This window comes from Podarcis liolepis (assembly GCF_965112155.1).
Source record: "Podarcis liolepis genome assembly, chromosome: 1".
NCBI lineage: Eukaryota > Metazoa > Chordata > Lepidosauria > Squamata > Lacertidae > Podarcis > Podarcis liolepis.
In genome coordinates, this window is record NC_139554.1 from 108,816,063 (window position 1) to 108,837,767 (window position 21,705).

At 45.3% G+C, this 21,705-nt stretch overlaps 1 protein-coding gene across 1 annotated transcript in view; it reads left to right on the forward strand.

Moving 5' to 3' along the window:
• Positions 1 to 863: 863 nt before the first annotated feature.
• The window catches only part of LOC310703391 (sodium channel protein type 2 subunit alpha-like), a 97,201-nt gene continuing 76,359 nt past the window's right edge, over positions 864 to 21,705 (forward strand). The window contains 2 exon segments of the mRNA XM_083495744.1: positions 864 to 1,168; positions 1,788 to 1,942. The gene's annotated coding sequence lies outside the window, so the exon portion shown is untranslated.

Genomic DNA, 21,705 nt, shown 5'->3' on the forward strand with positions numbered 1-21,705 from the left:
TGAATAATAGTTTCACAGTGAGGGATGTTCTCAGCTTCTCTTTTGCAATTGTAGAACCCACCTATCTGGCAACTCCTCAATGGCCAAAAGGATTTCGGAAGTGGTGTAGACTCTTCCAAGTTCTGATGGTTTATTATAGCAAGGAACATCCCAATAGCACTGACCATGCAACCCTAGACATGGCTACTCAGAAGTGAGTTGTATTTAGTAACCCTGAGTTTCTGTTCTTGATATTCTGCAATGACTTATACTGTCCCCACCCCACCCCTAGCTTGATTTGGCTTCCTTGCAAAAGGTTGTGTAGAAAGGGCACACAGAGTGACATCCACAATAGTTGCCTGTGGAACTCCCCTGCACTGGAGACTCCCCAAAGACTGAACACCATCCTGAAAGTTATGTAAATATATTCTGATCTGGAGAGGATTATAGCAAGGTATCTCTCTATACAGTGAATATCAGGAAAGAGTTTTGGTAAAAGGAGGCAAGACAAACTCCTTGCCTTCTTTGTCTTCCAGACCTGACTGTTCCACACAGCAGGTTAAAAACTTTAAAATACAATTAATCCTACTTGTGGCTGTATGTGACATCATCCCAGCTTCTCCAAATGGGGTCAAATCACTTTTATAGCTCATCTCCCATTTGAAATGCTGTAATCAGATGAAATGTTTGCCGTTTCCTTCTTTTAAGGCCAGCATATTTTTAGCCCATAGAATGATAATATGTGACTAAACAATGCAGCTCCTGCCACAGGGGTGTAAAAACAAGGCGGCAGAAAAGCATTCGTTCTTTTTTGCCAGTAGATGGGGCTATCCCTTAATTTGCTGCCTCATTTTATTTCATTATTTATATATAAATCTCTCTCCCCCCCACTTGCTTCTTTCATTTTTTCTTTTTTTATCTCTCACCAGCATTTTTTTCCCCCTTACGGATGTTGGGGAACACAGAGTGATTCTCAAAGGAAGACGCCAGGGCAGAAGATTACTGCAAAAAAGGTTTCCTTTTTGGTTTTAGGGCTGGATCGGTTTGTCAAAGAGACAAGTGTAAAAATGGGAGACTTTGGAAAGCTACTATCCTGAGGAACCTGAACAGCTGAAGCAGGAAAACCCATATATGAAGATCTATGGATAATGGCATTGCTTGTCCTGTAATTCATCATTCTTCTTTCCAGGTAAGACGATGGACTTAAAAGAGAATATTTCCTCTCCTAGCTTTGTAGCAGTCGCACCATCAGGCCAGCTTATTGATTGTTCCTCTCTCCTGCTGGCGCACCTAGCTGGCAATTAATTTTAGACGCATGCAGAACACAAACGGCATCATTTTAGGAAGGTTTTGTTCCATTTTGAATGGAAAGCCATTTAACATCTTGCCCATCGTGTGTTTCTGTTTCCCTCGTTAAAATCTGCATTTTCTGGAACGCACGGGAGAGATTTCTCTCTTGCAAACCTGTGGTCATAAGCTGTGGTTGCTGGTCCTCCTGTCAGCTACAAGTGTTAACGTTGCTTTTGTCCACCCCACCCCCACCCCCACCCCCACCCTCGATGCTTTGGTGGGTTTATTTGATGCACACAGACCCAAAAAGAAAAAATGGTGAGAAAACAACGGGGCAGATCAAGAAAACGAGGAGAGAGGGGGCTCATCAGAGTGTGGCGGGGACGTGCTGTTCTTCTGGAACATCTTCAGCACGGCAGAATGCTGCTTTTGTAATATTAATTTGTTCTCTTGCCTCGGCGTGGCATATTGTATTGGCTGTACCGTTTCATCCCAGTGAAACAGTCGTTTTTACATAGGAGACATTGTGAAAAAGAAGAGGAGGAGGAGGGAGGACACATATCAAGTATCTCAACAGTGTAGCAGGTTCTGCAAGACACACCTAATGGCTAAACCTTTCGACATGCTTGCGATTAACCTTCCTTGAAACAGGCTGAACTCCATCTTTTGACAGGTACTGATATCTCCCCTGCCCCACCCTGTATTATGTATATTATTCAGATTGTTCGGACCTGTGGGCTTCTTAGAAGGCAAATGCCACTCCCTGACTTGTCCATTCTCCCCCATTTTGATTCGAAAGCAATACATTGGGGGCTTTGTGGGTGGGGAATCACAGGTAAAGCTTGATTTCGCCCCGTAATGATTCACAGAGAGAGACCAGCAATGTTATGTGCAAATCTGCCCACGGAGAAAAAACCCTCTCTCTGTATCCTTCAGCAATAAGCAACGGAGTCAGTATTCCGGTGTCTGTGTCAGCGGCTGTCACAGCAACCGTGGTTTGCCAGTTTAATTACATGGGAAGCAGGATCAGCCTTGGCCTCCAAGAGATCCTTTGGCGCATATGCATTTTAATGAGATTTCCACTGTGGCTGCGTCTTCTTCTTTTTCCTTTGGGTGGGGGCAGGAAGGGAGGTGGGCTCTTTGCATGTTGATGCGCTCGGTTGATTCCGGAGCCGAGCACCGATTTGGAGGGTGCTGTGTGCAGCACTGTCCTGGCTAGAGGGTAAATGCAGCTGTCTTCATGAGATGGTAAAGGATCCGCCCTTGTTGGGCAGGAAGTAGGGAGGAGGCACAAGTGTTGTTCCTGGCTGATGTGCCTGGGATGGGTTTTGTACACGAGAGGTGTTGAATGCCAAGCTGAGCATGATGCATCATCACCATCCCCGTGACCTCTGACCTTTTGTGCTTTCAACAATGCATTTATTATTAAGCGCAGGTACGCATCTAAGACTCCGATTTCCAGTCAATGGAGTCGTTCATAAATAGGGTATGCGTGTATCTAAAGCTGCACAGCAGAATCTGAGGGAACACAAGATGGGAACATAGATAGAGGAAGATCAATGTGTTAGTGGGAAAAGCAGGGACTGTGTTATTATGGCTGGACAGAGATCTCACTAGCAATTAATTCCAAGACAGGCAGCCATGTCTGTCTTTGGCATTAAAACGGCAACAGCAATCTTGAAGGCACCTTAGAAATGAACAGATTTATTGGGGCTTTTGCGGGAAAGAAACCACTTCAAATCGCACGACAGACACCTGTGATTCTGCTTCTTCAGATGTTTTGGTCACAGGGCCCAACTAACTACATTTGCTACACCTCTTTTGGCATCACTCTTCAATAGGGTTGCCAACTGACAGCAAAGCAGACCTTGCTTGCGCCTGCGTCTTTAACAAACAAGCCTTGCATAAATCATGAGTACTTATACACCATACTTTTCTGTGTATAAGTCTAGGTTTTTTCTTTTAAAAAATATGTTTAAAAGTGTGGGTCATATATATGGAGTATATATAGGGAGGGAGTAGGAAGGAATGAGATAGGGAGTAGGGAGTAGGAGTAGGAAGGAATGAGATAGGTTTTAGGTTATGTTATGCCTTAATAGGTCATGTTATATTCTGGATTATGTTATGTTTTTTATAGATTATGTCTGAATAGGATGAGAGTGTCGGAGATACGTGCAAATGTATATGTGAACCCGGTCTTTGGGTGGGTGTTTGATTTTCGTTGTTGTGTATACTGTGTATATACGGACAATGACAATAAATTTATCTAAATCTAAATGGAGCCATCTCCCCCCATGTTCTTAAATTTGAGTCCCCCCCAAAAGGGGGCGTCTTATACATGTGGGTGTCTTATACACATAAAAATATGGTATTTTCATGTGAGGGAACGAAATCTTAACTACCACCTGTTAGTTGCTGCAGATCAAAGTGTGGTTAGATGCATAGGAGCAGGGGCCACCCCAAAAGCAGGTAAAACGAGGGCTTTTTTGAGCCAGAACTCACTGGAACTCCATTCTGGCACCTCTCATGTGGTGCCATTGCCATTCTAAGAGGTGTTCATGGTGAGTTCCAGCACCTCTTTTTTTCTAGAAAATAGCACTGGGTAAAACTGCCCTTCATTTAGATTTGCTGTGTTCCAAATGAATATGATTGGCAGAGTATTTTCTCTAGTTACTTGGTAGTACCTCCATGGTTCTCTGCAACTGAAGTACTAGGCCTCATTTTACCCACTGGAATTGCAGTCATACCTCGGGTTGAATGTGCTTCAGGATGATCGCATTTGAGTTGCGCTCTGCGGCAACCCAGAAGTTACGGAGCACGTTACTTCCAGGTTTCGCCACTTGCGCCTGCGCAGACGCTCAAAATGATGTCACGCGCATGTGCAGAAGCGCCGAAACGTGACCCGCGCACATGCAGACACGCGTGATGTGAATGGGGCTCCGGAATGGATCCCGTTCGCATCTAGAGGTACCACTGTATTATAATTTAGATGCAACTGACTTTCTTATGAACAAGGATTGTGAATACAAGTGGGGGGCTGTTGGCACAATCTCTCCTGGGCACGTCCTCCCTCTTTGTGAAACCCATTTGGCTCCCTGGTATAGTTCTGTGCTTAGGGCAAGGAAACAAGCTGGAGAGACAATTCAAACGTGGGTGAAGGAAAACTCCAGCCAAATGCAACTGAACACTGGTGAGGCTCATCAGAGAGCCTAGCCAGTGGCAGTGAAGGCAGCAGAGGCAGCATACTTTGCTGCCTCCGCTGCCTCCTCATTGCACTGTCCAGAAGAGTTTCCCCATGTACTGCAAGTCATTTTACAGTCTGGCCCAAAGGAGGTGGTAGAACTGATGGTAGCTCACTGTGACTTGCTTAGGATAAGTGAGGATAAAATCACTTGTATCCACTGAGACCTTGACTCCACTGTTACAGCAGATGAAGCTCAAGGCTGTGGACTGGCCCTCCACCCATTTTTGTGCTTGCTTCATGGCCCTCAAATTTATGGGTATACCATGGAGCTGCACAGGTTCTGCTCAACCACCCGAGTCCTCCCTGTATTACAGAGAGCAACCAGAACTTCAAAAGGAATGCCATCTACACCAGCTGGAAAATTCACCAGAACCCTCAGGAATCCACCAGCTTCTGCACACAGATCATTTCAATAGGTTTCCCACTCCTTCAAAGGAGTAAAGCCACTGACAGCCTAAACCTCAACAGGAAGTGATCACAACCATACTCCTGCACAGCTTCAACTCAGCTCAGGCACCAGTTAATTCCTGGCTGAATTGGAATTGCATATTAAAGACGTTTGTTTTTCCAGAACATCCGCTCTGACTTTTCCTACCCCTATTTCAAAACATTAGAAGTGCCGCTTTGTAAATTGACAGGGTACTTGTATGCAGGTTTATTCAGAGGTAGGTTCCCCATTGTGTTCAGTAGGGCTTGCTCCCAGGTAAACTATTCACAGAACGGCAGCCCCAGTCTGGTGTTTGGCAAAAGTGCCTTAACGTGGTTCCATTTAAAATATCTAAAACCCAATGCTTCCATTTTAAATGCCAATTTAATATTGCACAGGGGGGAAATAGAATGTCTCGGAAGGGAGAGGGTGCTGAGCCAGCTGCAGACATGAAGATAGCCTGGTAGGCTGTAGGAAGGTTTAGTTGCAGGAGGTGATCATGCTGCCATATGCACACAAGTATTCCCTGGGGAGGAATAATCCAGCTGGCATGTGCTATTGAGCAGCACAATATGCGCTAGCAGACTTGAATCGTGTTGGCCACAGCATTTTCCTCAGGCTAAAGAGCAAGGTCCACTGCAAGCTGCATTTCTCTTATTGCAAACGTGTTCCATAAAGTGTTGTTCTTTCTCTTACAATCAGAGGTTTTAAAGTTATTGGAATCTTTTGTGGTGGAACTCAAAGCTGACCCATGATCCTGATGTATGCTGGATCCACTTCATAGCCCAGTTCTACTTGGATGGGCAGGATGCGGAAGGCATGACCCCACACACATGAAACTCGACAGAGAGCAAGATAGGAGGACCAGGCAGACCAAATCAGTAGTTACACCAGAGTTCACCCCAGTGTAGCTAACTGCTTTCCTGTGCTCCTTCAGCAGCAATATCAACACCACAGTAGCCATGAAAGGGGCTCCTTTGCAAACACTCCCAAGTGAATGAGCACAAGGGATTGATTTGTGTGTGTGTGCAACACACACAGGAGCTTGAAGCACTTGCTGCCATCTCCACTACCCACCTCCCTTGCCCATCTAAAGAACCTCAAACATTACCAGAGAAAGGAGGAGGAGAGGCTTGAAGCCTCCATTTCCTGCACAGGGAAGGGACGGTTTGTACATGTCCCAGCATCCTCCACCCAGCAGAAATTGACTAAAGAGTACCCTTTGTGGGAGATGCCATCCCAGGGTCCCTTCACTCTGCACGGAAAGGATGCTTCAAACACCCATGCCCCCGGCCCTTCCATTTCTCCTCTCCCAAGTGGTTTGTGAGCCCTTGTTTATGTTCTGGAAGGGCACACAGGTCAATTACACACAGGTTCCCAGCACATGCATTTGCAATGCAACAAATGCATTTGTGACATGTGACAACCTACATGCACATTTCACCATTCTTCGCCCGCATACTTCTTCTAGTTAGCAGGGGAAAGCATTACATTTAGATTTTCTTAAGTAGGACCTTCTAGTCCAATGGTCTGGTATGAACTTGTGAAAGAAGCATATGCCCTTGCAGAAAGGCACCTCCTCTGACTTAATGCAGTGTGATTAATATAAGGACAGAAGAGGACGGTCTTTAACCCCCAAACTTTGTCAATTCCATTGGTTTTCAGCTGGCTTAAGGTTGAAATTGCTTTCACTTTTTGTATTTTTTTTCTTGCTCGGTTTCCGTGTGCCTCTTGGCTACTTTGAATTTATATGCTGGCTGGGTGGGGAATGCTCCTATTCCTGCACTTTTCTTATTGCAGTTGGTGAAATAAGATAATTCTGAGCTTGGCTTTGAAGTGCTTATCATGAGACAAAAGACTGTTTTCACACAGGCAAAGTTGGCTTGGGGTTGGCCTGATGTGCTGCTGCCCAGCCCTGTGCTGTGTGTATTCAGAAAACATGCAAGAAAACAGGGCTATTTGGCAACAGGGTAGTGAATGTGTGATAGTGATGGCTTCAAGTTTCTGCAGACCCATCACTCACACCAGTTTACTGGTATCTTCCTGAATGATTGCCTCAAAAAAATGGCATTTTGTCACACGTTGCCCAGTAATCAAAGTATCCATAATGTTTGCTGGTTTCAGACAAGCTGCCCAAGTGCTATTTGACACAATCCAATTGGTGTTTACTCAGATGGCAATCCTGTCACGTTCAGTGGGGCTTAGTCCCAGAAAGTGTGTGTGGCAGAATTGGGGAACCTATGGCCCTCCAGATATTGCTGGATGACAGACTCCATCACCCAATATGGTCAACCACACACTAGATGGAGCTGATCAGATTTTGAATCCAACAACATTTGAATCCAACCACAGCTTCCTCACTCCTGATGTCTTAGAATGCAACCTTAAAGGTAAAGGTAAAGGGACCCCTGACCATTAGGTCCAGTCGTGACCGACTCTGGGGTTGTGGCGCTCATCTCGCCTTACTGGCCGAGGGAGCTAGCGTACAGCTTCTGGGTCATGTGGCCAGCATGACTAAGCCGCTTCTGGAGAACCAGAGCAGTGCACGGAAACGCTGTTTACCTTCCCGCCAGAGCAGTACCTATTTATCTACTTGCACTTTAACGTGCTTTCGAACTGCTAGGTTGGCAGGAGCAGGGACTGAGCAACAGGAGCTTAACCATCATTAATTTAGCCAAAGTAGCATTTCCCAGTTATTTTAAGCACATGTTTAAAATCACACGCTTTTGTTCTGAAATGGGTAAGAATTGTACTGGACTGGACCAGATTTTGCCAGGGTGCAACAAAACAAAACACCTGGCGCAAAATAAACAATTCTTGTCCCAAAGAGTTCCTGGTGCAAGAATAGCCAGTTAAGTAGATATTGGTGAGCAAAACTGTCACTTGGCTATTTTATTATGCAGCAGGGGCTTCTTGTGGCAGAAGGAGACAAAGGGAGAAGGTGTTTTTGCAAATTCCATCTTTGATCCCCACTGTCCTGAAGGGCGCCCCAATGTTTCAAAGCAGATTATTAAGAGGATGAAGTGGGAACAGAGAATCAGCAGATATCTCTTCTCTCCCCCACCCAACTTTCACCAGCGTTCCTGCTTGCACGAACTCAGGACAGAAGTCAATTATAATCCTTTTCTGATAAAAAATGTGTTTCCATCATTTCGCTGGCAGGTACTGTATATATATAAGAAGCAGTAAACAGACCCTTGAGGGGAGGGGAAGGGAGGGGAGGAGAGGAGAGGGGAGGGGAGGAGGGGAGAGGGGAGGAAAAGGGTAGCAGAGGGAGATCAATATTATCAACTACCGGAACACAGAGTTCTTAGCAGGGCTTTATATTTGGTTGCTGGATGTCCAGACTGATCGTCCCTTGCGGGTGTTCTTGCTGGGATGGAAGTGACGATCAGAAGGTGTTCTTGCCCTTAAAAAAACCCAAAACCTATACTTAGAATGCAATGTTCCTTAAAGAAACAAGGACCCAGACTGACTAAAAGGAAGAAAAGTAACAGGATAGCCAGACCAGCTGCTCTCAAGACAAGGATAGTTGATGTATTCTCCTTTTGGTCTATGCCAAAAGGTTTTATTGACCAGAGTTGTTCGCATCCTACCCCTTGCACAGAGGCATGCCAGTTCTGAGCTTAATGGGCAAATGTAGCATTTCTCAGCACTAACAGGGTGCCCCCAGACTCTCAATATTTTGCAGGAGGGATTCAAGAGCATACTGAAGTAGATTAAAGTGCCTGTAGTGCAACAGATACATTTAAAAACAACTTGAAAAGTGTAGAATGAACAAATGATTAATGGGAAGACATCTAAACATCCTGAAAGCAAATCAGGACAAATGCAGGATGAAGGTTCATAGATATATATCCGCCAACCCCAATCAAAGCAGAGCAAAAAGACAGGGCCCCTCCAGGCTGGTGTATCTTTGCAGGTGTCTTCTGCAACGTGTCATGGACACAATAACGGTGTGTTACTGGTGGATTTATATTGTGCTGTCCACACACCGTTCTGCATTATTAGCTATTCTGTGATGCATCCCTACTACCATCTCCCTATTGTCGCCCGGCCAGTGGCGTAGCGTGGGGGGTGCAGGGGGGGCCGGCCGCACCGGGCACAACATCTGGGGGTTAGGGTTAGGGGGCGCAAATCCACGGGTTAGGGGGTGCAAATTACTTGCCTTGCCCCGGGTGCTGACAACCCACGCTACGCCACTGCGCCCGGCAGCAAACTCTTGTGCTGAAGCATAACAAAAGTGGGACAACACCCCATCTCGGAACATTTGTGGTATAAAAAGTTACAGGATTTCAGCAGGGACGTGCATTAATTGGAAACGAAGCAGTGGGCAGGGTTCAACTAATGAGTCCTATCACCGGAAGAACTGCACAAGGACGTCCACTTGCTCAATGGGGCTTTCCCCTCTCTCCTCTCTGAAATTGGCTAGAAGAGGTTGAGCAAACCCATGGGATGCAGGGGGTTGGGGGGGGGGTGAATAATCATTCCATCTTGAAAGCCAAAAGCCAAAATAATCACTTTAGTGCTGCACCAAATTCCTTCCAGTATGCCCACACCCCAATTTTTTGCAGGTGCCAACCGTACTGAAAAGTGGTATCGTGTATCACTGCCCCAATACTTTCATGAGCATATGTCATCATGAATGCATGGTAAAAAGGTCACCTGGATGGGAGCCAGAGTCTAACCCCCCATGTTAGCTTTGTTCAAGCGAATCAGGATGAATGCTGAATAAACTGGCCCTCCAGAGGAGCCCTAAATTATTCTCCTCTAGCTACAATGGAGATTGATTTTTCTGTGCTGCATAATAAGATGCTATGGGAACATTCCTACAAGTATGGAATTACTTTTACCAACATAGTATTCCTGTTACAAGAATTATTGCATACAGTGCACTCTGGGATGGAAGCTGGCAGTCACAGAAAGGACATTTGTCTGTGACCCCTATGCCTCAAGGAATCCTTGACAGCAGAAGCCAGTTTTGTGGGGGATTTGAAATGAGAAGAAATGCTGACTATGCAATACTCAGGCAGGAGCAATCCATTTATCTTTGTTTCACAGTCAAGGAAACACATAATGGCTGATCTTGCATCCTTGCAAATACTACAGCCAGCTGTTACTCAGTTCTGCCTCCATCTTTAGAGAAAAGACACAGGTTCTTTTGGTAGACAAAGAAGAGGAATGAATACAAACTACACAGTCCTTATAGAAACAGAGATTACTTTTAGGTGGTGTGCTAAAAAAGGTAAAGGACCCCTGACAGTTAAGTCCAGTCGCGAATGACTCCGGGGTTGTGGCGCTCATCTCGCTTTACATCTTGCGGCCTAGAGAGCCGGCGTTTGGTCTGCTCCTCAGACAGCTTTTCTGGATCATGTGGCCAGCATGACTAAGCCGCTTCCGGCGCAATGGAACACCGAAGCCAGAGCAGCACACAGAAACGGCGTTCACCTTCCCACCGGAGCGATACCCATTTATCTACTTGCACTTTTTGGCGTGCTTTTGAACTGGCAGGAGCTGGGACCGAGGAATGGGCGCTCACCCCATCACGGGGATTCAAACCGCCGACCTTCCGATCGGCAAGCTCAAGAGGCTCGGTGGTTTAGACCATGGCACCACCTCCCAAAATGAGGAAAGTAGGTTGGAGTGAATGATCACTAAGAAAAAGAATAAATTTCCATCTTCAGGTAGTAGAACATGCTCCCTTTCCAGCTTAAATCTGGTATCTCCTAAGTCACAAAGTAAAAGGTAGCTATTTTGGCCCACCAGAAAAATCCCAAAGGTTTTCTTAGGACAATAGCTATGCAAGACAATCTAAAAGGTCGCAAAATAGTGTGCAAAGTTTCAGGTTCCCTGGAATTCATCAACCATCGCTAACCTGGTGCCTTCCAGCTATTGTGTGCTATAATTGCCATCAGCCAAAACAGCAGGGCACCAGGCTGGCAAAGTCTGGGATACATGGGAATAAATGTGGGGTGGGCGGGGGGGGGGGAGAGAAAGGCTGCTGAAAATGAGGACTTCCATAGCTCAGTTGGTAGAGCATGAGACTCTTATTTTCAGGGTTGTGGGTTTGAGCCCCACGTTGAGCAAAAAGCTCCTGCTTTGCAGGGGGTTGAACTTGATGATCCACTGGATCCCTTCCAACTCTATAGTTCTATGACGCTATGAGTTCCATGAATCAGGCAGCAACAGAGCTACCAATCTGATGGGTGTTTAGGTCTAGTGATTAAAAGTTACACAAATTAACATATAGTTCCTTCCCCTTCAAAAAACACCCATAGAGGCAAGTGGAAGGAGGCACATACAGTTCCACCAACAGGCACATATCACCTTTGCAGCTTTGGGTTCTTTTTTGTTTTTTCAGTCTCCCAGGCACCAGATCAATTTATTCTGGCCCTCCTCAACCTGGTGAACTCTAACTCACATTGCTGGTGAGCCAGTGTGGTGTAGTGGTTAAGAGCGGTGGACTCATAATCTGGTGAACAGGGTTCGATTCCCCGTTCCCACACATGCAGCTGCTGTGTGACCTTGGGCTAGTCACACTTCTTTGAAGTCTCTCAGCCCCACTCACCTTACAGGGTGTCTGTTGTGGGGGAGGAAGGGAAAAGAGATTGTGAGCTGCTTTGAGACTCCCTCGGGTAGTGATAAAGCGGGACATCAAATCCAAACTCTTCTTCTTCTTCCAACTCTCATCAACCTTAGTCAGTGTGGCGAACTGTAAAGGGCAATGGGAGCTGTTGTCCAAACCATCTGGAAGGCATCGAGTTGGGGAAGGCCGATTCAAACCATTGTCACCGATGATCAGGCTACTGCAATTTTGTAGCCCAAGACTGCTGGGGTGGTGGAGGCAAGATGATGCAATGGTTGCATACACAAATATATACATGATTAAGGGTGCCGTCCTATGCAGCTACTTGGCAGTAAGCCCCATTGTACTTCGTGGGGCTTGCCTCCAAGGAATCACGGGTGCAATTGGTCTGCATGCTACTCTGGCTGGCATAAATATGAATGATATATCACAATACAACAGTTGTAGAGTAACTGAAGTCATTAATGCTCTTAATAAACTCCCCTTCCCCTGAGTGTTTTCCAACTTAATAATAAAAAGCATTCCAAGGGCATCACAACTTTTGTGATTGTAATACGTACTTGTACTTCTACCAATTGTCCTTTATGTGAATTATCTGGTCCCCAATGACCTGAGACAATGTGTTGGCTCTGTAATTGAGCCAAGGGCAGACCAGTACCATTACAGTGTACGGCTGTGAAATGAGGGATGAATATGCTGATATGCTTTGTGATATAAAGATACTGATCTTTAGCATTATGCCAGGGAAGTGGGCCACAACATATCTTTCCACTCAGAAGTAGACCGGAACTCCCTGGGCAGTGGGCCTGGTTTGTGTTTCTAATCCTTGATCTCTGCAGTAATTAAGAAGTGTAGCAAATGTTAGAAGTAGATGATCATATGTTCCTACCCATTTGGAGTTAGAAAGGAAGAGGGCAGAATCTATGCAATATAAAAACACAAGCGCCTTGCTGAATCAAGCCCAAGGCCTATCTAGTTGAGCATCCTGTTCTCACAGCATCCCAAAAGCAAGACATGAGCATGACAGCACTCTTCCCACTTGTGATTCGCAGCAACTAACATTCAGGGACATACTGCCACCAACAGCTAAGTTAACTCATAGATAGCATTATCTTCCACGAAATGCAAAAAAAATCAATGGTGAGAGTGGATTTGAGGAATTAAAGCTGAGAATTCTAGGGTATAGAATCACGTGAGAAGGTTGATATTTAGATGCTAAAGATTGACACTGGCTTCTGGAATGTCAACAGGTATCACCAGAGCTTTTTTTCCCAGCCGGAACTTTCCAGAATTCAGTTCCGGCACCTCTCAGGTGGGCCCCAAAGGTCCCAACAGTGCAGACAATGGCAAGTTGTTCAGGATGTAGTGTACCTTAATACTGGAGGAGTAAAGAACCCCACTCTGAGCGTTGCTGAAAGCAGAACCATTCTTAAATGCAGTCCTCCTGCCACCATGTCAAGTCTGCAATAATGCAAACATTTACCTTCAGATTAAACCCCATCAAACATAATGGAACTGACTTTTGAGTTTTGGACAAGGCTGCAAGATGTATTAATATATTTAAACTTCACATAGCTTTTTTGGTGGGTGGGGGGGGGAGTGCTAAATCTGAAGTTGTCAGCAATTTGTTCCCTTGGCTTGTATCACCACAGCCTTGACTCTGAACACCTGTCTACATTTTTTAAGGTCTCAATGTTCCACCTAATGACAAGAGTTTCACCCTCCATGTGCCATCTCATTTTCCTAAGAGAATCAGAATGCCTTACCAGATAGTTCAGTTGGTTGGAGCATGGTGCTGATAACACCAATGTTGCAGGTTCGATCCCTGTATGTAGCAGATGATCCTCAGGGTCCCTTCCAACTCTACAGTTCTACGATTCTCCCCTCCACCCCCCTCACTTTAGTCACATTGAATTGCCCTGTGTACTTTTCCCCCCTGTCCCAAAGGACAGCTGAGGTCTTCAGGGTTTTCATCTTCATGAATTCCTGATTAATCCATTTATCTTATGAAATTCAAGTCATTCAAAGCAACGGGGATGATACAAGGAAGCCCAGCCAGCTGTTTCAAACATTTTAAAAGCAGCGTTTTTTAAAATTGAATTGTGGTCCAATTAGCCAGTCAATTTTCCTTTAGATAAAAGATGACAAACACAATAAAGACCTGCTTAATGTTCCCTAATAGTGTTTTGTATTGCCTGAGCTTTTCATTACACAGTCCAACAAATTTCCCAGGCAGGACTGTAGGGGTGGTAAAGGAAACGTTCCTTCCCGCAGAAAACTCAGAAGGCCTGATAGTTTTTAGAAGTTACTTCTGCCAAAAGAATGTGAGGAGGGCTGTTTGTAAATTCAAGCACCCCTGCTCAAATTCCTGTCACCAGACTGAGGCAAGCAGATGTTGTTCCTTCAGCTACATACCTGGTCCTCAAAGAAGCATAACATACACTTTGGGGGCTAGAGATGGTGGTCCTCTCCTTCTCCCAAACATCTGTAAAGTGAAGATGTTCTAGTGGGAAGATGGGCAACGAATTACAACCCCCATGATCCCTGGTGGAAGATGTAAGTGACCATTTTATAAACAGCTAGGAGAAGGGGCAGAGGCTTTCCATCCTGTCTTCTAAGGTAACTTATTTGCTGATCAGAAGTAGGAACTAAATCCACAGAAAACTAGCCTGAAGATGATCCAAAGAGGATCAAAAGGTATCAGAGGAATATGTCCCAAATAGCTGGTCGCCAATACCACTGTGACAGATGAATTTTGCACCAGTGGTCGTTTCCAAACATTGTCAGCTGCAACAGTCTACTTTCTTTTGGAAGGGGGTAGGGGTTCAGGGATTTCACCTGCATGCCCCACTTACACTGTTGAAGTGGAAGCTATTAAAGAAGAAGCATATGTGGTTCAGGTTTGTTTTCTCCTTGCCTTTGTGGCTGACTTGCACAGTTTCTGACCTGCCAGGCTGAAGGAAGCCCACCAGGCATGTATTTTGGCTTGTTAATTACTCAACATCTGCTTGTGTTTGCAGTAGGTGGGCTATCATATATGGATTTTAAGCTGTGTTTGGTTTGGGAGAACATAGTCACGGTCTCCCAAACTTAGGTCTCCAGCTACAATTCCCATCATCCCTTGTCACTGGTCCTGCTAGCTAGGGATGATGGGAGTTATAGTCCAAAAAGAGCTAGAGACCCAAGTTTGGGAGACGTTGGCATAGATTATGCAGATCTGTTCTGTGCTGATGTATGAACTGGTTCTGAAACTCTAGTATTTCTCTCTTCCCCCCACCCTTTTCTGCCTGATTGGACTCTCATGTGCTCTTGCCCATCCACATAGCAAACTGAAGGCAAAAATGGAATGAATGTGGGCCATGCGGTGAACATGAGAGGAGTAGGTCACACTATCCAAACTGCAAAGCTGTCACCCAATGTCCCTTTCTTTTAGTGGACAGACGTCGTTTTGCAGGACAAGAGGCTAGAACATCATATATCCATAGAACGCAAGCTACTTCAGAAAACAAATTTCAGCTGTACAGAACAGACATCTCAGCTCCATTGTGTTTTTTTAAAAAAATATTGATCAGCCTATTTGCTCCTGAGAGACTGGAAAGAGGTGCAAGAACAAGGCATAATGAATTAGGCATCCAACAGGGAGCCATTTTTACAGAGATGACACCAAAAAAACCAAACAAAAAACCCATGATAAGGCTGAACAGAGCTTCTCACAGACCCTCCAAGTGTCCCTATTTTCCAGGGACGTCCCTGATTTGGAGAAGCTGTCCCAGTTGCTGATTTGATCCCATCATGTAAAGGTAAAGGCAAAGGGGACCCCTGACCATTAGGTCCAGTCGTGACTGACTCGGGGGTTGTGGTCTCATCTCGCTTTATTGGCCGAGAGAGCCGGCATACAGCTTCCGGGTCATGTGGCCAGCATGACTAAGCCGCTTCTGGCGAACCAGAGCAACACACGGAAATGCCGTTTACCTTCCTGCCGGGGCGGTGCCTATTTATCTACTTGCACTTTGACATGCTTTTGAACTGCTAGGTTGGCAGGAGCAGGAACCGAGCAACGGGAGCTCACCTTGTCGCAGGGATTCGAACCGCCGACCTTCTGATTGGCAAGTCCTAGGCTCTGTGGTTTAACCCAGAGTGCCACCTGCGTCCCACAACCCACTTTCCCTTAGGATGTCCCTATTTTCATTGGAGAAATGGTGGAGGGCACAGATTTATCCAACCCCTGTGCTGTCTGAAGGCAATCCTGTATAGTCAAGGTGTTTTATATTTGTTTAATGTTTAATTATGCTTTTATATACGTTGGAAGCTGCCCAGAGTGCTGGGGCAACCCAATAAGATGTGTGTTTGGGGGGGGGGTATAAATAGTAAAATTATCATTATGAAATGGGATGTCCCTATTTTCATCAGAGAAGTGTTGGAGAGTTGCAAATAGCGTATCACTGACCTAGCTGTATAAATGACAAGTGAGTTTCTGTTAAATTTTTTTCATTTTAAAAACATCTTTAAATGTGGGCGTGATTATATCTATTTCCATATATTTCAAAAAGCTGTTGCTGGAGTTGGGCTATGATGATTCAAAATGAACTTTCTTGTGAGTAAGACCAGCCGAGAGTGCCAGGTGAGTCAACCATATTAGCTTGGGCACATTTTAAAGGGTACACTGGATTAATGTTGTTTGATTCTTGGGAACCGTAGTAGGTTAAGGGTGCTTGGAATTGTAGCTCTGTGAGGGGAAAACTACAGTTCCCAGAATTCTCGGGGGAAGCCATGTGCTTTAAATGTGCATTTAAATGTATGGTGTGGAGATGGCATCGGTTTGCTACAGATATCATGATCTCCTGCCCAGTAATCATTATTAGGAAAAATATTTGAGAACCTCTGGGTAAAAAGATTACACTGGAGTGAGAATCTTTGTTGCAAGCAAGGATTCCAGTGCCAAAACATAGGGTAGCAGGGAAAGAGAGAGGCCAGACATTATGTTCTCATAACTTAAAGCCTAGGAAACCAGTTGCTGATTTGGATCAGTAGCTGTATGTATTTTCTTCCCACTGTTCTGTAGTCTGTGGACACAAGTGGCTCAAACAGTTTATGGTGCATCCAGGGCAGGTAAATAAAGCCAGGAAACATGCCTTCTAAAGCCTGATGTTTATCCATGAAGGAGCTGAGTTAATTCTATAGGCAGAATTTACTCCACAGCAGCTGGGACTGTGCAGCTGTAGGGAACTGTCACTAGCAGCTTGCTTCCCAAGGGAGAATTTTCATATAGTATCCATGAAAGTGTCATTTGCCCCTGAGTAGGATAATTGTGCTCTCCATATGTTTGTGGAGTTCCTAACTTTCAAGCAAGTACCTCATATGAGATGTGAAGGCCTCTGGTCTGAAGTTTTTGGGATTTCCGCCCCTCCACCCCTGACTTTGAAATAATTGGTATTAAATATTCGTTTCTCTTTTTTTCTCCTTCCATGGCAAAATTTTCAAGTGAGAATAGGCTTCATTTTGTTCCACATAAAGTATCTGACTGAAAGGGGTGTGTGTGTGTGTGTGTGTGTGTAATTTTCTGTCATTTGGAATTGGAAGCACCAGCTTCACAGAGGAGCATTTTTATTATTTTTTAAAAAATGAAGTCAAACTATGTTAACTTCCCCAGGCTCCTATATATGTTTTCATGTTCAGTTATGCTCCATTCTGAGATCTGGCACTGAAGACTCTGGAAAAAGGAACATACATTATCTGAACTAAAAAATAAATAAAACCAGTCCTCTAACTCAAGGCATGGGGAAGCTGTGGCCCTCCAGATGTTGTTGACTACAACTTCCATTGGCCCTGACCATGGGCCTTTTGTTGGTAGCTGCCCAGAGTGGCTGGGATACAAGTAATAAATTATCATCATCACCATCATCTGATACTGAGTGTCAGTATTCTGCCCTGACTCCTCTGCCTCTGTTCTCCACTTCCTTCCCCAATGTACCATAACCTTCAAAATGGTTCTTACTGGCTTTGCAGCATGTTCACAACATGATGAATTCTAGATATGACAACTGTCTGTGATGAGGGGATTCCACATATGCCACATTGCCACTAGAACATTACCGCCCCATCCAAATAATTATCAGTCGTGCATGCCTATTTTCCAAAGTGCTTGCTCTCCCTGTAGAGAAATGCCTAGCTGAAGCAGTGTACCCAATGGCCTGGTTCACGCAGCATGCTAAGCCAAACCATTGCTTTGTTCTCAGTTTACAGCTCATGGTTAGTCACCAGTCTGGGTTCAGGCAACACACTGCAACCAAGCAATGGCTTAGCTCAATGCAGTGCAGCAGCAAAATGGCTGTGGAGAAGCAAAGCCATCATGATCTGCTGTCCAGGAGCTCACATTTGCTAAACCATGGCTTGGTTTAAAGTGATATGAGAACCAGGCCAGTGACTTCTATTAACACAATTGCAAGCCAAGCCAAGCAAGGCAAAGCCACTCAAATTCTGGCTTGTCGGGACTGTTGGACAGTTACATAGCAGCACACCTGGGTTTGCTACTGTAAGGACATTTAACAGAGAGCTGCAGTCAGTCAGTTCTGGTCCTGACAAATGTACCTGCATGACACACATATTTTCAAATACCCGTTTGCTCTACTCACACATTTACATTTTTAGGCATAAGCCTAAAACTGTAATGTGTTGATCTGCGCTCATGGTGCTAATTATAGCTCTGATTTCTCTCTCTCTCTCCACTTTTAAATTATAGCTCTGATTTAATGCTTGTATTTTTATTGTATTTATGCACATATATAAATATAATTGTAAGCTACCTGGAGGCCCCATCAAGGGCCAAAAGGCAGAGCATAAATGATTTTATAAAGAAGAAACTTTCAGATAAGTTACTGCTGCATATCAAGTTGAAAGGGGTGCACCGACAGAACTGGTTTTGTGGTGGCTGAAAAGTCTTTTAGACTGGTGAGTGATCTCCATTCCTGCCCACGTCTATCACCATTTTTAGCTTATTTGACCTTTTGTGTACCACCATGAACACCAGATCTGGTGATGGTAGCAGCTGTTGGCACCCACCCACACTCTCTCTGGCTCACATCCTGGGTTGTTTAGCATTGCAAACAAAACTGCTGGCTGCGTAGAAACTCTGAAATCAGGCAGGACATTCTGACTCTGAAATCAGGCAGCACATTCACAGACTGAATACCAGCTGAAGGGGAACCTCAGTGGGAGAGGACTCTTGCCCTCACACCCTCTTTGTGGGCTTCTCAGAGGCATCTGCCTGGCAACCACGAAAAGCAGGATGCTGAATTATGTAGGCCTTTGGTCTCATCCAGGAGGGCTGTCCTTGTGCTTTTAAAATGTCTCAGGTATTTACATTTTATACACACACAGAGGGTATATTTGAAACTTTAATATACAGTATTTAATGGCATGTATAGAAGACGAAGATAACTTGCCAACCTTACAAGAATTTTACTTAGGTGTTTACATTTTCCTATTACAGTGGTCCTCACAGCACACCTCATCCATGTTCCTACCTTGCGCATGGTGCGCACACATTTAAGTACTGCACTCCCCCACACAATAAACACGGAAACAGGGACCCAATCCTTTCCCAGGGACTGCATGCACATTTATTGCGAGGAAACGCAACCCTTGTGTATACACCGCTATTCATTTATTTCACTAAATTTATATCCTGCCTTTCCTCCCTGACTGTTCACCATATTTGTCTCGGGCTGATGGGATTTGGGAGTCCAACTACGGAAAGTCACAAGGCCCCCATCCCTGCTAGAAACAAGGACATTGTGAGGGAAAATGTGGAAGAAATTGCTATCTGAGTGATATCAATGTTTTCGTTCCTCTCCTTCTCAGTTAGCCATCCCTCCTAAGTGTTGCAGCTACAACACGCGAGAGAGATGGATTTGACAATGGCAGTGCAATTTCTTTGATGGCGAGGCTGACTTTGAAGCTAACTCCTTTCACGTCATTGATCTCCAGAGGTTGCTAGATTCCCAGCCAGCATGCCCAATGGTCAGGGTGGGTGGGAGTTAGTTAGAAATATAGGAAGCAGTGGCTTCCTCATACCAAGTTAGACTGTTTTTCCATATTGTCTACATTGACCAGCAGTGGCTCTCCAGGATTTCAGACAAGATGTGCCCTGGAGATCAACTCATAAACCTTCTGAATGGAAAGCAGATGCTCGACCAATGAGCTATGGCTGTAGTCAGGGCTTTTTTCAGCCGGAACTCCATTCCGGCACCTCTCCGGTGAGCGCCATTGCCTTTATAAGAGAACAAGGGAGGTGTTTGTGATGAGTTCCAGAACAGCTTTTTCTAGAAAAATAGCATTGGTAGTAGTTGACCTCTAAGAAGTTTCCTTGGTTTGGCAAGACCTACTCTCTCCTTCCCAAACACTGGAAGACTGGAAAAGGAAGCAGCCACCCGCTCCCCAATTTTTGGCCACTTCTTTAATGCCTGTAGTCAGTGCTATTTTTCTAGGAAAAGAGGTGCTGGAAATCACCATGAAGGCCTCCCTTGTTCTTTTATAATGGCAATGGTGCCCACCTGAGAGGGGCCGGAACTGAGTTCTGGCGAGTTCTGGCTGGGGGGTGGGGAATCTTGCTTGTAGTTGTTTCCACAACAGAACAACTGCATTAGCTGCTGCCATGATTGCCACAAGAAGAAATTGGATACAGTGGTACCTCGGGTTACATATGCTTCAGGTTACATACGCTTCAGGTTACAGACTCTGCTAACCCAGAAATAGTGCTTCAGGTTAAGAACTTTGCTTCAGGATGAGAACAGAAATCGGGCTCCAGCAGTGCGGCGGCAGCAGGAGGCCCCATTAGCTGAAGTGGTGCTTCAGGTTAAGAATAGTTTCAGGTTAAGAACGGACCTCCGGAACGAATTAAGTACTTAATCCGAGGTACCACTGTATTTATGCTACTCAAGATGCTCTGGTGCGACTTGCCCCCCCCATTGTCTCTTCATGCACAAGACAGATTCCTTTCCTACCTCCCATCAAGCCACACTTCTCCCCACCCCCATGGCATTGCTGTGCATTACCCAGCCAAGGCAACCGTCATACCCACAACGCTACAGGAATATTTTTTTCACACACCTTCCTCCCTTTTTAGCATTGAATTCCACCACCACCCCCTCCTCTGCCGTTCGGATTCTCTGTCTCTGAATTGCTTGCGGCTTCTATTATAGCATGTAGATGCTTCGTTGGGGGTGGGGTAGGGATAAAAACAACAGTAATAATGTCGGGTGTGACAAAACATTTTTTTTAAAAAATGCTAAATTGTCTCAAATCCTATAGAGGGGGAATAAAAAAAAAACCAACCTTGCTTGCACCCCCCTCCCCACACACTGTTCATCTAGCTGCCAGGTCACAATTCCCTGCTGCAGCTTCCAGGCCCGGTTGCTAGGCAACGCTTCCCCACTCCCTTCGCTGTGCAGCGTGTTGACTGCTACGGGGTCCCTTTCCCCCCCACAGAGCAGGCAGATCTGCTGAGGTGAAGACGTTCTCTTTACCCTGTACCACCCCCCCCCCCCAAATGAAGGACTGGCTTTCCTTACCCCTTCCATCTCACGACCTTCACATTTATGCTTTTTGGTAACTGGCCTGTTCACCTCAGTCAGTTATCTTAGCGTGGGGTTTATTCTACAACACGACAGATTGCTAAAGAATAGGTGGCCCTCGTCCCTGAAAAATGTTTTGTCCTGCTCGGGTTACTTTTATGTGACTTCTTCTACATTATTTCCATTGGCTCGGGCTGGATAGCTCAGCTGGTTATAGAGTGTGGTGCTGATAATGCCAAGGTTGCAGGTTCAATCCCTGTATGGGACAACTGCATATTCCTGCACTGCAGATGATCCACAGGGTACCTTCCAACTCTACAATTTTATGGCTCTTGTGGATGCTGTAGTACTTGGCGGAGTGTGTGTGTTACTCCTCTCCCTTTTATAATAAGTGGTACACATTTTTCTTGTGTGTTGCGTTCTGCCATTTTCTTCACACTGGTGTTAAATTTCCCAAAACAAGATGTCGCATTGCGTCTAGATGCTATCCTATCCTGCCCTCCCCCCACATTTTATCCTTACAAGAGCCCAGTGAAATAACTCCAGTTGAGAGATAGTGAGCAGCCAAAAGTCGCTCAATGAGCTTCATGGCCGAGTGGAGATTTGA